Raw genomic sequence first — 12,295 nt, 5'->3', positions numbered from 1 at the left:
GTGTCACACACAGAGGATCATGTTATCAGTACCTTATAAATTATAAACAGTAACTCACCACCATAATGGAAAGGAACAAACCATTGGAAGGTCATAGTGTAATAAGGTATTAGTTTATCTTAACTATATAATTACACTAGTACACTTAGAGTGTATTGAGTAGGACCATTAGAGGTCGTTTCTTTTATACTGACTTTATAAAGAAACAAAGACCTCAGTTATTATGGAAGTGTGTGCTCTTAATCCTAATATAATAACAAGCACATATATTTGATATTTATTTCTTTAATTTATCAATGGGTGAGATTTAGTTCGATGAATCAATAAGCCCGATAAGTTGGGAAATGATATCACTTATAGTGTGTATTGTTGATTATAGAAGGAAACTGTGTCCTAGTGATCTAGGTTGAGAATGTCCTCAAGAGGAGCTCATAAGGATTGTCATGTTAAACCCTGCAGGTGGACTTAGTCCGACATGACGATAAGGTTGAGTGGTACTACTCTTGGACTAAGATATTAATTAAATGAGTTGTCAGTAACTCGCTTAATTAGTGGACATTTGACATCTTAAACACAGGGAGACTAACACACTCATAATAAGAAGGAGCCCAAAATATAATTTGGGATTGGTGCGGTAGTTCAATAATAGTTCTTTAGTGGAATGAATTATTATTGATGAAATTAAGTTGTGTGTTCGGGGCGAACACGGGAAGTTTAATTTCATCGGGAGACCAAAACCAATTCCTCCTCTCGGTCCCTATCGTAGCCTCTTGTATATAGAGATTTATACTCACCGCATACCCACCTTCTTACCCAACCAATAGGGGTCGGCCAAGCTAAGCTTGAAGCTCAAGCTTAGGGTCGGCCAAGCCTAAAGGTTGGCTTTAAGGTGGCCGGCCAATAGCTTGGAGCCCAAGTTTAGGTGGCCGGCCACATCATATTAAAAAGGATTTTTTATTAAAATTATTTCTTATGTGGATATCATAGTTTTAAAATAGAGTTTAAAAATTAAATCTTTCCTTTTAAAGCTTTCTACAAAAGATTAAGAAAAGATTTGAAATCTTTCCTTATTTGTAGATTGAAAGGAGATTTTATTTTTAAGAAAAACTTTCCTTTTTGACCATGATAATAATTTAAAAGAGAAGTTTAAAAATTAAATATTCTCTTTTATTAGTTTCTACAAAAGATTAAGAAAAGATTTGATATCTTTCCTTATTTGTAGATTGAAAAGAGATTTTAATTTTTAGAGATAACTTTCCTTTTGGAAATTATCCACATGTTTAGAAGAAGAATTTTAATTTATAAAATTTCCTTTTATTAACCAATCATGAAGGGATAAAATTATTGGAGAAATTTTATAAATTTCTAGAAACAAATTAGGAAGTTTTAATTCTTGTGTGAATTAAATTTTCCTTGTTTTGGGGAATTAGAAGTGGTCGGCCATTATTATTAAAAGAAGAAAATTATTTTTAATTAAAATAATTTTTCTTTTTATGACAAAAGAATTAAGGAATTTTTATTAAAATTTCCTTATTTGTCAAGACCAAGGATTATAAAGAGGGGTAGAGGTGCCTTCAGGGTGATCAACTCTATTATTCTCCTCTCTTTTCCTCCTTGGTGGGCCGGCCCTTAGCTTCTTCCTCTTCTCTTCTTCTTATGGCCGGCGGCAACCTCTCTTGGAGCTCTTGATGGTGGCCGTTTTTAGCTAGGCGAGGGAGAGAAAGGTGGTTTTGTTTCTTGCATCGCTTGGAGCTTGGCGGTGGTGGCGGCGGACCTCTACTTCTCTGGAGAATTGTGGTGGCCGAAACTTGCAAGGAAGAAGAAGGTGCTTGGTGGTTCTCATCTCGGAAGATCGTTGCCCACACAACGTCCGAGGTTAGAAGAGGAATACGGTAGAAGATCAAGAGGTCTTTTTAGAAGGTATAACTAGTAATTTTTCCTTTCCGCATCATGCTAGTTATTTATGGAAATAATACCAAATACAAGAGGCTTACGATTCTAGTATTTCGAATATGTTTTTCGAAGTTGTGTTCTTTTATTTTTCTTTTCCTTGTGATTTGATTGTTCTTTTTGGTTGACCTAAAGTTATTTTAGGAAATTAAATATTAGCTTTCCATAAAAGGTTTTGTCTAGTCGGTGGTGGTTGTTCCCATATCCAAGAAGGTCATGTGCCTCGCCACGTCAGTACTGGGAACCAATTATGGAAATTAATATTTAATGGAATTAATAACTTAGGTGATTTGGATCAAACGTGTTAAGTTCCGCAGGAGATCCAAGTCTAAACCTTAAAGAACAAATAGATTAAGTTTTGGATCAAACGTGTTAAGTTCCGCAGGCGATCCAAAATTTAATTTAAAAGAACACATGGTAGCTAGGAAAAGGTTCAGACCTTTGTACAAAATTTTTGTACAGCGGAACCTCTAGGTTTTCCGAGTAGCAACCAACACCATCAGCCTTGTATCCCTCGGATGCTTCCCCATCCTTCATGTCTTGCCTTCTGGAGCTTCCATTGACCTTGTCATTATTGTCGAGTCTTCCTTTGCCAAGAGGTTGCGCCTCCGGGACTTCATCCATTGTCAAGTCACACTTGGACTAACGTTGCCAAGATTATGTTGGTGCAGTGAGCACCAGATGATTGAACCTGAGTTTTGATTATGGCAAAGGGCTCAAAGTTAAGTGGTGGTGTTATCTAACAAAGTTCATGGAGCTTGCAGGAAAGTCCTAAGTGATACTTAGGCAAAAGTCCTAGCTGCGGTTAGGCAGGTGAAAACCCTAGGGGGTGGTAACCCTAGGTCATAGGGGGTGGTAACCCTATGCGGAAAGTCTTGGCAGGTCGATGGCTTCAGGCAAAAGTCCTAGGGGGTGGTAACCCTAGGTGGAAAGTCCTGGTGTCGCGAACCAGGTGAAAGTCTGAACTGGCCGGTGAAGCGGATGTTCAGCAGAAAGTCCGGAAGCATCGAGTGCCGAGCAAAAGTCCAGTCGATCTGGAGGATCGTACTGGCAACAGGTAAATCTCCTGAGTGGAGTAGGTGAGGACGCGTTCCCCGTAGAGGGAACAGTAGGCGTCGGGTCGACCTAGGGTTTCCGATTGGAAAACCCGAAGTCAGACCCGGACAGTTCGAATGCTGTCAAAACTTTTATTATTATCATTCACTATGTTTCTGTGCTAACTTTGTTTTGCAGGGTATGTGTTTGGGACTAACACATTTTGCAGGAACAAAGGAGCAAGTTACAACTCGGATGAACAGTGTCCGAGGCGCCTCCATGGAGCTTGGAGGCGCCTCGGGTGAGAGCCAGGAAAAGGCCAGCGCAGCAGACTGGAGGCGCCTTGAATGGAGTTCAAGGCGCCTTGGACCGGACGTTGAAGGCGCCTTGGATAGGCTGAAGGCGCCTTGAACCAGATAGAGTTCGACCAGGTCCGTGCTGATCCACGCGGGTGACTCGGCTCGTTCAAGGCGCCTTGGTGAATAGTATAAGGCGCCTTGAACTCCCTTTATAAGGGGTCTCGACCAGCAGCTTCAAAACACAACTTCCAAGCGATCTTTCTGCTACAAGCTGCTCACGAGACGATCCCGAAGTGCTGCTACGAGACACCGACGACCCGGAGCTCCGAAATCTTCAGATTACGATATTGTCGTCGGTATAACTGTACTTTTTCATTATACTTAACTGTAATACTTGTACTCTTGTCGAGCTTATAGTTGTTGCCCACGGAAAGCGATCAAGGATCGCGGGCCTTCGAGTAGGAGTCGTCACAGGCTCCGAACGAAGTAAATTCCCTTGTCTTTTTGTGTGTTTGTTTCTTTCCGCTACGTTAATTACTCTACGAACATTTTACGATTCCGATAATCGAACAAATAGCCACGAGCGCTATTCACCCCCCCCCCCTCTAGCGCGTCTCGATCCAACAATTGGTATCAGAGCAGGGTCGCTTTGAACTGGTGCAACCACCATTCAAGCATTTTTCGTGGCTTTGTCATGTGTATAGGGTAAAAATAAAACCTTACGCCTTTCGTTTTTTCCCTCCAAAATTATTTTCGAAAAATTCATTTTCATCCTTTCACGGTTTATTAGTATTGATAAAATATTGAATTTGGCAAAATTTGAAATAATATTTTTTAAATAATATTTTATTATTTTTTTTCGAAACTGGTGAACTTCTATTTCTATCCTTCCATACCGCACTGCTAATCCAGGATCAAGTCCTGGTACATTTTTTTTGCTATTTTTTTGTGGGCAAGGTTCTTTTAAATGGCCCTCCAAGAAGGCTTTAGCACTTCTCGCCCCCCGCTCTTCTCCGGCGAAGACTTTACCTATTGGAAGAACCGGATGATCTACCATCTCAAGACGCAAGTCGAGATGTGGATTATCATCCAGACCGGTCTCGAGCTACCACTTGACGGCGCTGGAGAACTCGTTTCATGCACTAACTGGGATACCAGCATAAGAAAGAAGGTCGAAGCTGATGCCAAAGCAACCTGTATGCTGCAATGCGGGTTGACAAAAGAAGAACTGAATAGAGTCGGACCATTTTCAAGTGCGAAGGAGCTGTGGAACAAACTAATCGAGCTGCACGAGGGCACGTCAGACGCTAAAGTAAGTAAGCGTGATTTAATTTTAAATAAATTATATAATATTAAAATGCAGGAAGGTGAGACGGCGAACCAGCTTCACGCACGCATCCGGGACCTACTCAACGGGCTTCATGCGATCGGCCAAAAGGTGGAAAACCGCGACGTAATAAGGTACGCGCTAAGTGCTTTTCCGAGGAACACTTTGTGGGCATCCATGGTTGATGCTTACAAAGTTTCCAAGGATTTATCCTCAATAAAACTAGATGAATTGTTTTCTGAATTAGAATTGCATGAGCAGACTAATGCACGCCCGGTCGAGAAAGGTGTTGCTTTGGTTGCAGGTACTAGCAGAACGCGTGAACCGACGTCAAGGCGCAAATCTAAAATATCATAGGACGAAGACGATGAATCAGACGCAGAAGACGAAGACGAAGTTATTTCCAAGTTGATAAAACTCGTACGGAAGATGTGCAAGTCGAAGAAGGCAACTCAAATGAACACAAAGGACAGATCAGATGTCACCTGCTACGGCTGTAACCAAAAAGGTCACTACAAGCCAGATTGCCCAAACAAGAAGAAAAGAAGAAAGGCATTGAAAGCAACCTGGTCCGAGTCGTCAGACGAATCCGAGACTGACAAGGAAGAAGAACCAACGAGCTTTCTCGCATTACCGGCGCAGGCTAACATAATTGACGAAATCGAGTCCGAACTCGAGTCCGAAGCCGAGAACGAGTCAGAAACAGAGTCCGAGCGAAGCCACGGATCCGCATCCGTTTCCGAAGGCCCGATCCCCACTGTAAGTTCTTTTCTCGCCGAAACTCAAATAGATGACTTAAGAAATTTAGTTCCTTATTTGCTTAAAAAATTGGCTAAATCCAACATCCGGGTTAAGTCGCTCCAAAAGGAAGTAATAGCCCTTAAGGAAGCGACTGACTCGAGTTCTTTAACTGAGTCAGTTCAAGTTGGAAGTTCAACTCAAGTCCAACAACTTGAGGAAGAAAATTCCAATTTGAAAACTCAAATTAAAGAACTCAAGGATGCGTTAGAACGCTTTACGTTGGGTTCCAAGAATTTGGATCTGATTCTTGGAAAACAGCGTGCCGTTTACAACAAATCCGGACTTGGATTCAAGCCCAAAACTAAATATAGATCATATCTGTCGTTGGTAAATAGAAATAAAAGGAACATAATTCAAGCATGGGTCCCCAAGTCCAACCTCGTTAATCAAATTGGACTTGGACAATATTGGGTCCCCAAGGATCAGGTCCACTAGCTCGATAGACCATATCGAGGCTATGATCCAGGGGGAGCAAGAAGGAAAACAATTTTAATAAATTAAATTCAAAATTCATAAATCTAAAATTCACAATTAAATTAAAATTCAAAAATTAAAATTCGAAATTAAATTAAAATTCAAAAATTCAAAATTCAAATTACAAATTCAAATTCAAAATTTGAAATTTAAAATTCAATAGAAGGAGGATCCAGAATAGCTGGCACCCCCAACTAAATTACCCGACTGGGTAACCGAACTTAATCTACCCGAAATGGGTAAATAAGAGTAGACTACCCGACAGGGTAATTAAGGTTAGATAAAATGGGCTAGGTTTAACTTTACTAACAGTACTGGTGAAGTTTTTGGATGATAGTACGTTAGGGAAGCTTGGGCATCGCATGTCTAGGAAGATATGGCTTCGACCTGGTGCATTTGGCCAAGTGGAACTGACCGAAGCTACCCTTAAATGGATCCTAACTAGTTAGACCAAGTTTTAGTATTAAGTTCAATGGGTATGACTATTTGGAAAACCTCGAAGGCATGGTTACTTTAATGAGTTCCTTGTGACTCACCATAGCCCAGAAGTTTATCCAAAGAATGCTTACTTGTTGAACCCAAAGCTAAACCTGAATCTAACACAAAGTTAAACCAACCCCTTAAACTGAACCACAATTCATCTCACAACAATTATAGGATTACCTGATTGAAAATTTAGATCGGGTGAGATGACTAAGAAATTAAAACTAACTTAAATCAAGTTACTTAAAAAAAAAAAAAAAAAAAACTTAATTTCAAAACTATTTTAAAACTTAATTTCAAAATCATTTCAAAAATCTTTTAAAACTTAATTTCAAAATCATTTCAAAAATCTTTTGAAAATCAATTTCAAAATTATTTAAAAATCATTTCAAAAATCTTTTAAAACTTAATTTCAAAATCATTTCAAAAATCTTTTAAAACTTAATTTCAAAATCATTTAAAAAATCTTTTGAAAATCAATTTCAAAATTATTTAAAAATCATTTCAAAAATCTTTTGAAAATCAATTTCAAAATTATTTAAAAAATCATTTCAAAAATCTTTTGAAAATTAATTTCAAAATTATTTTAGAAAATCAATTTCAAAATTATTTAAATCATTTCAAAAATCTTTGAAAAACTTATTTAAAAATGATTTGAAAAAAAAAAATCTTTGAAAAACTTATTTAAAAATCCTTTGAAAAATCTTTGAAAAACTTATTTAAAAATGATTTGAAAAAAAAAATCTTTGAAAAACTTATTTAAAAATCCTTTGAAAATTCATTTCAAAATTATTTGAAAAATCGTTGAAAAACTTATTTAAAAATCCTTTGAAAAATCTTTGAAAAACTTATTTAAAAATGATTTGAAAAATCTTTGAAAAACTTATTTAAAAATCCTTTGAAAATTCATTTCAAAAATCTTTTGAAAATTCTTTTCAAAATCTTTTAAAATTAATTCAATTATTGTCAAAATATTAATTTAAAAGGATTTAAAAATATTTAATTATCAAATTCTGATTGCTAAAGTTAACTCTAATTAATTTTCAATAAATTCTCAAAAGTTTAGCATTTTCTCATTTGGAACTTAAATTTTCAATATTTTCAAATAATCTCATCTCTAACTCATTCATAAGCTGCACATGTTTGATAATCTAGAATGGATGAGCTGGAATTAGGATAATATAAAGTTCTTCTTATGCTTGTACTCTAAGACCCTAAGAATTTAATTTGGCATTAATTAAGGGGGAATGAACAGAGTCATGCTAGTACTTTAAGGCTAAACAAATTCCTTTAGGGCTCTGATACCCAATCAAGTTAAATAATTTAATTTGACTCATGCTTGGACACCTAAACTCAAAGAAGTTATTAAGGCATTAACTTAAAATTTAAATTATCTATGCAACAATTCTTTTCAAACACCTTATGAATTGAGCTAAGTACTTCACCTAAATTTTTTAAGTCTGAGTACTTAACTATGCTACCCTTTAGGGGGAGCTTAAAATTAACTAGACTATTTCTCTCTTCTTAATTCTTTTTGATTTATGTCAAAGGGGGAGAGAAAAGTCAAAGTTAAGAAATCAAGAATGAAAGGGGAGCATAAACTTTAAATTTTATTTATGCATTGATGCTTCTGGTTAACTTTCATTATTTATTCCTTTATTTAAAAGTTATGTTTTACTTAACTTTGAACCAAGATTGCCATAATCAAAAAGGGGGAGATTGTTGGTGCAGTGAGCACCAGATGATCGAACCTGAGTTTTGATTATGGCAAAGGGCTCAAAGTTAAGTGGTGGTGTTATCTAACAAAGTTCATGGAGCTTGCAGGAAAGTCCTAAGTGATACTTAGGCAAAAGTCCTAGCTGCGGTTAGGCAGGTAAAAACCCTAGGGGGTGGTAACCCTAGGTCATAGGGGGTGGTAACCCTATGCGGGAAGTCTTGGCAGGTCGATGGCTTCAGGCAAAAGTCCTAGGGGGTGGTAACCCTAGGTGGAAAGCCCTGGTGTCGCGAACCAGGTGAAAGTCTGAACTGGCCGGTGAAGCGGATGTTCAGCAGAAAGTCCGGAAGCATCGAGTGCCGAGCAAAAGTCCAGTCGATCTGGAGGATCGTACTGGCAACAGGTAAATCTCCTGAGTGGAGTAGGTGAGGACGCGTTCCCCGTAGAGGGAACAGTAGGCGTCGGGTCGACCTAGGGTTTCCGGTAGGAAACCTGAAGTCAGACTCGGACAGTTTGAATGCTGTCATATCATTGTTTTGTGCTGCAGGGTATTTTTGGGATTAACATATCTTGCAGGGACCAAAGTACAAAAAAAGACCTCGGATGAACAGTGCCGAGGCGCCTCCATGGAGCTTGGAGGCGCCTCGGGTGCGAGTCAGGAAAAGGCCAGCGCAGCAGACTGGAGGCGCCTTGAATGGAGTTCAAGGCGCCTTGGACCGGAGGTTGAAGGCGCCTTGGATAGGCTGAAGGCGCCTTGAACCAGATAGAGTTCGACCAGGTCCGTGCTGATCCACGCGGGTGACTCGGCTCGTTCAAGGCGCCTTGGTGAATAGTATAAGGCGCCTTGAACCCCCTTTATAAGGGGTCTCAACCAGCAGCTTCAAAACACAACTTCCAAGCGATCTTTCTGCTACAAGCTGCTCACGAGACGATCCCGAAGTGCTGCTACGAGACACCGACGACCCGGAGCTCCGAAATCTTCAGATTACGATATTGTCGTCGGTATAACTGTACTTTTTCATTATACTTAACTGTAATACTTGTACTCTTGTCGAGCTTATAGTTGTTGCCCACGGAAAGCGATCAAGGATCGCGGGCCTTCGAGTAGGAGTCGTCACAGGCTCCGAACGAAGTAAATTCCCTTATCTTTTTGTGTGTTTGTTTCTTTCCGCTGCGTTAATTACTCTACGAACATTTTACGATTCCGATAATCGAACAAATAGCCACGAGCGCTATTCACCCCCCCCCCCCTCTAGCGCGTCTCGATCCAACAGATTACATGCTTGGACTTACACCGCCAAGACTCTCCTTGGACTTTCCTCCTTTGCCAAGATCACCCTTGGACTTTCCTTGTTGTACCTGTATCCTGCACACTCACAATGTATATCAAATATAACAATAAACCTAACTTAAACTTAGGGCTATAAACAAGCCGAGCCGAGCCAAGCTTTGGGGTGTTCAAGCTTGTTTGATAAGATAACCAAGTCGAGCCGAGCCGAGCCAAGCTTAAAATGAACCAAGCTTTTGAAATGAGTGTTCAAGCTTGGCTTGGTTTATTTTTTATGAGCTTGAGCTTGTTTGAAACTTGGCTTGAGATTGACTTGTTTAGATGTTATTAATCTCTCAATTCGAGCTTGGCTTGAGCTTGGTTCGAGCTTGGCTTGAGCTTAGTTCGAGCTTGGCTCGAGCTTGGTTCATTTAGATGTTATCAAGTTCATAATTCAAGTTTGTTTTATTGTTTGAAACTTTTAATTATTTGATTGATTATTAAGATTGATAATTTAAATTTATTTTATTTTATTTTATTATTTATTTAGCATATTGAAAAGAGTTTTATTAATAAATATGGTTCGTGAACATTGTTCACGAACGTAGTTCACGAACATTGTTCACTTCTTGGTCGCTTCTAACCATTTTTATTTTTTTTATTAAGTTAGTTTTCAACCTCATTCTTATAGAGAATAAGTTTCTCTATTTAACTTCATCCTTTAGAGAAAATATACCTAATCATATTTTGTATGATCATCTATGAAAGTGATTAATTACTTATTTTCACCACTTGCCGGTGTACCTTTAATGTCACACGTGTCAATGTGAATTAGGCCGAGTTGTTCAATGTTTCTTTCAACATGTTGAAAGGATAACATTATCATTTTTCTTTCAACATAAGTCTCACACTTATATTTCAAGTCAACATAGAACGTAGATATGCTTTGCATGTTAACTAATCTATGCAATATATTATAGTTAATATATTCTATTTTATCATGCCACAAATTGGAAGACTCAAGCATATACATAAGAGAGCTTTTGACTTTATTTATCTTAGGTTGAATGATCATTACATTGAGCTTGAACATTCCATTATTTACATAGCATCTTCCTATAAAATTTAGCAACCTTGAATATAATGGACCAAGGGAAAGTGGTGATTCGAAAGTTGTAGAATAGTTTCTTATTGCAGCATACATGTTTAGTGGCACCGATATCGATCCACTATTGTTGCAGGTTTAAACCTATCAGGTTCACTTTAGAGACTATGACATAGAGGTCTATGTCTGGTTCCTCATTCATGTTAGTCTTCTATTTCTTCTTCGACTTTTTACACTCCGAACACTTGTGACCATCTCGGTCACAATTGTAACACTTTCTAGAGAATTCTTTTTGAAACTACCTCCTCTGGGTGTCTTCTTGGAAGATTTGAGGTTCTCCCGTTTCGAGTTTTAACCATGCTAGACTATGTTAGCTTTCATGGTAGCATGATAGAATGATTTTCTCTCTGAACTCTTATTGTCTTCTTCAATTCGAAGTCTAACAAAAAGTTCTTCTACTTTCATCTCCTTCAATTTATGATTCAGATAATTCTTGAAGTCCTTTCAGTTGAAAGACAACTTCTTAATGATCACTGCCACCTAGAAAGTTTCACTCAATGTCATTCCTTCTGAGTCGATTTCTTGTAAATTCATTTGAAGCTCCTAAACTTGACTTATCGCCAACTTGGAGTCAATCATCTTATAGTCCAAGAAACGATAACAATGAACTTTTTTAGCCCGAGTATTCTCTGATTTATATTTCTTGTCTAGGGTCTCTTATTGTTCCTTTGTCATTTTCTTCTCATTGTAAGACAATTAAGGATGTAGTTTTGATATAGGAACTTAGATTAGTTCCATCTGTCCACTGTAGTGGTGGTTTTCGGATCACTTAAGCCCTTAGCAAATTTGGGAGGCTCCTCCATCAAGATTCATGTCAGGTTTAGCATGATCAAGTAGAAGAATATCTTTTGTTGCCACCGTTTTGTTGGTATAGCGGGGTCGGTAAGAGAGGGTGAATTGCCTACAAAATAAAATTAACCCTTCTCGATCTTTGGACTTGATTAGTAGCACAATTGAAATAGCAATAATAAAATTAAACTAAACAACTTAAACAAAAAGATTAAGATATCAGGGTTTTACTTGATTATAAACTAGGTGGTTGTTAATCCAAGACAGTGAAAGACACTAAAACATCTCCTTCGTTGTAGGCAGAAAAGTCTCTTACAATCATTGAAAAAACTCAAGAGAATGCTAGGAAAGTGCTACAAGAGTTATGGTTCAAGTTGTTAATTATAGCTCTAAGAGTCTTTTTATAGCCTCTGGAAAATTATATCCGAGACTGTAAGGCGCCTCCAAGATGGTCCAAGGCGCCTTCCATCAGATAAGTTTTATCCATCGAAGATAAAACTCTATATTCACCATCGGTCACTGCAAAGGTGCCTTCTATGGGCAAGAAGATACCTTCGTACTATTTATCAAAGACGTCTTTCAAGCCATGAAGGACACCTTCCACAAGGCAAAATTAGCTCAATAGCTGATCTCATTGCGTGGGTGATTCTCCGGCTAATCGAAGTTGAGCTCACCTAAACCCAACTTTGACCTTTTCCTCGAACAGACTTCCTCCCCGACTTCTCGTCCCTCGAATGCGATGCATGTCCTTCTCGTCCACTGATATACTCTTCCACAACATCTCGTTTTTCGAATGCACCGAGGCCGTCGACTTTTTTCCCATATCATCATTTTTACTAGTTGCATCTTCCACTTTATTTTTTATGTTCTTAAGTTCCTAAACACTTAGACATACAAAGATCAAATATACAAGACCTAATTTAAGTTGATTCACCATATCAATAGGAGTCGACGGTGGAAAGATAGAAGTTTGACATGGCGGGAGCAGGGC

Source organism: Zingiber officinale, chromosome 1B (genome assembly GCF_018446385.1).
Source record: "Zingiber officinale cultivar Zhangliang chromosome 1B, Zo_v1.1, whole genome shotgun sequence".
Taxonomy (NCBI): Eukaryota; Viridiplantae; Streptophyta; class Magnoliopsida; order Zingiberales; family Zingiberaceae; genus Zingiber; species Zingiber officinale.
The sequence above is the reverse complement of the archived record's forward strand: the minus strand, read 5'-3'. Positions refer to the sequence as shown.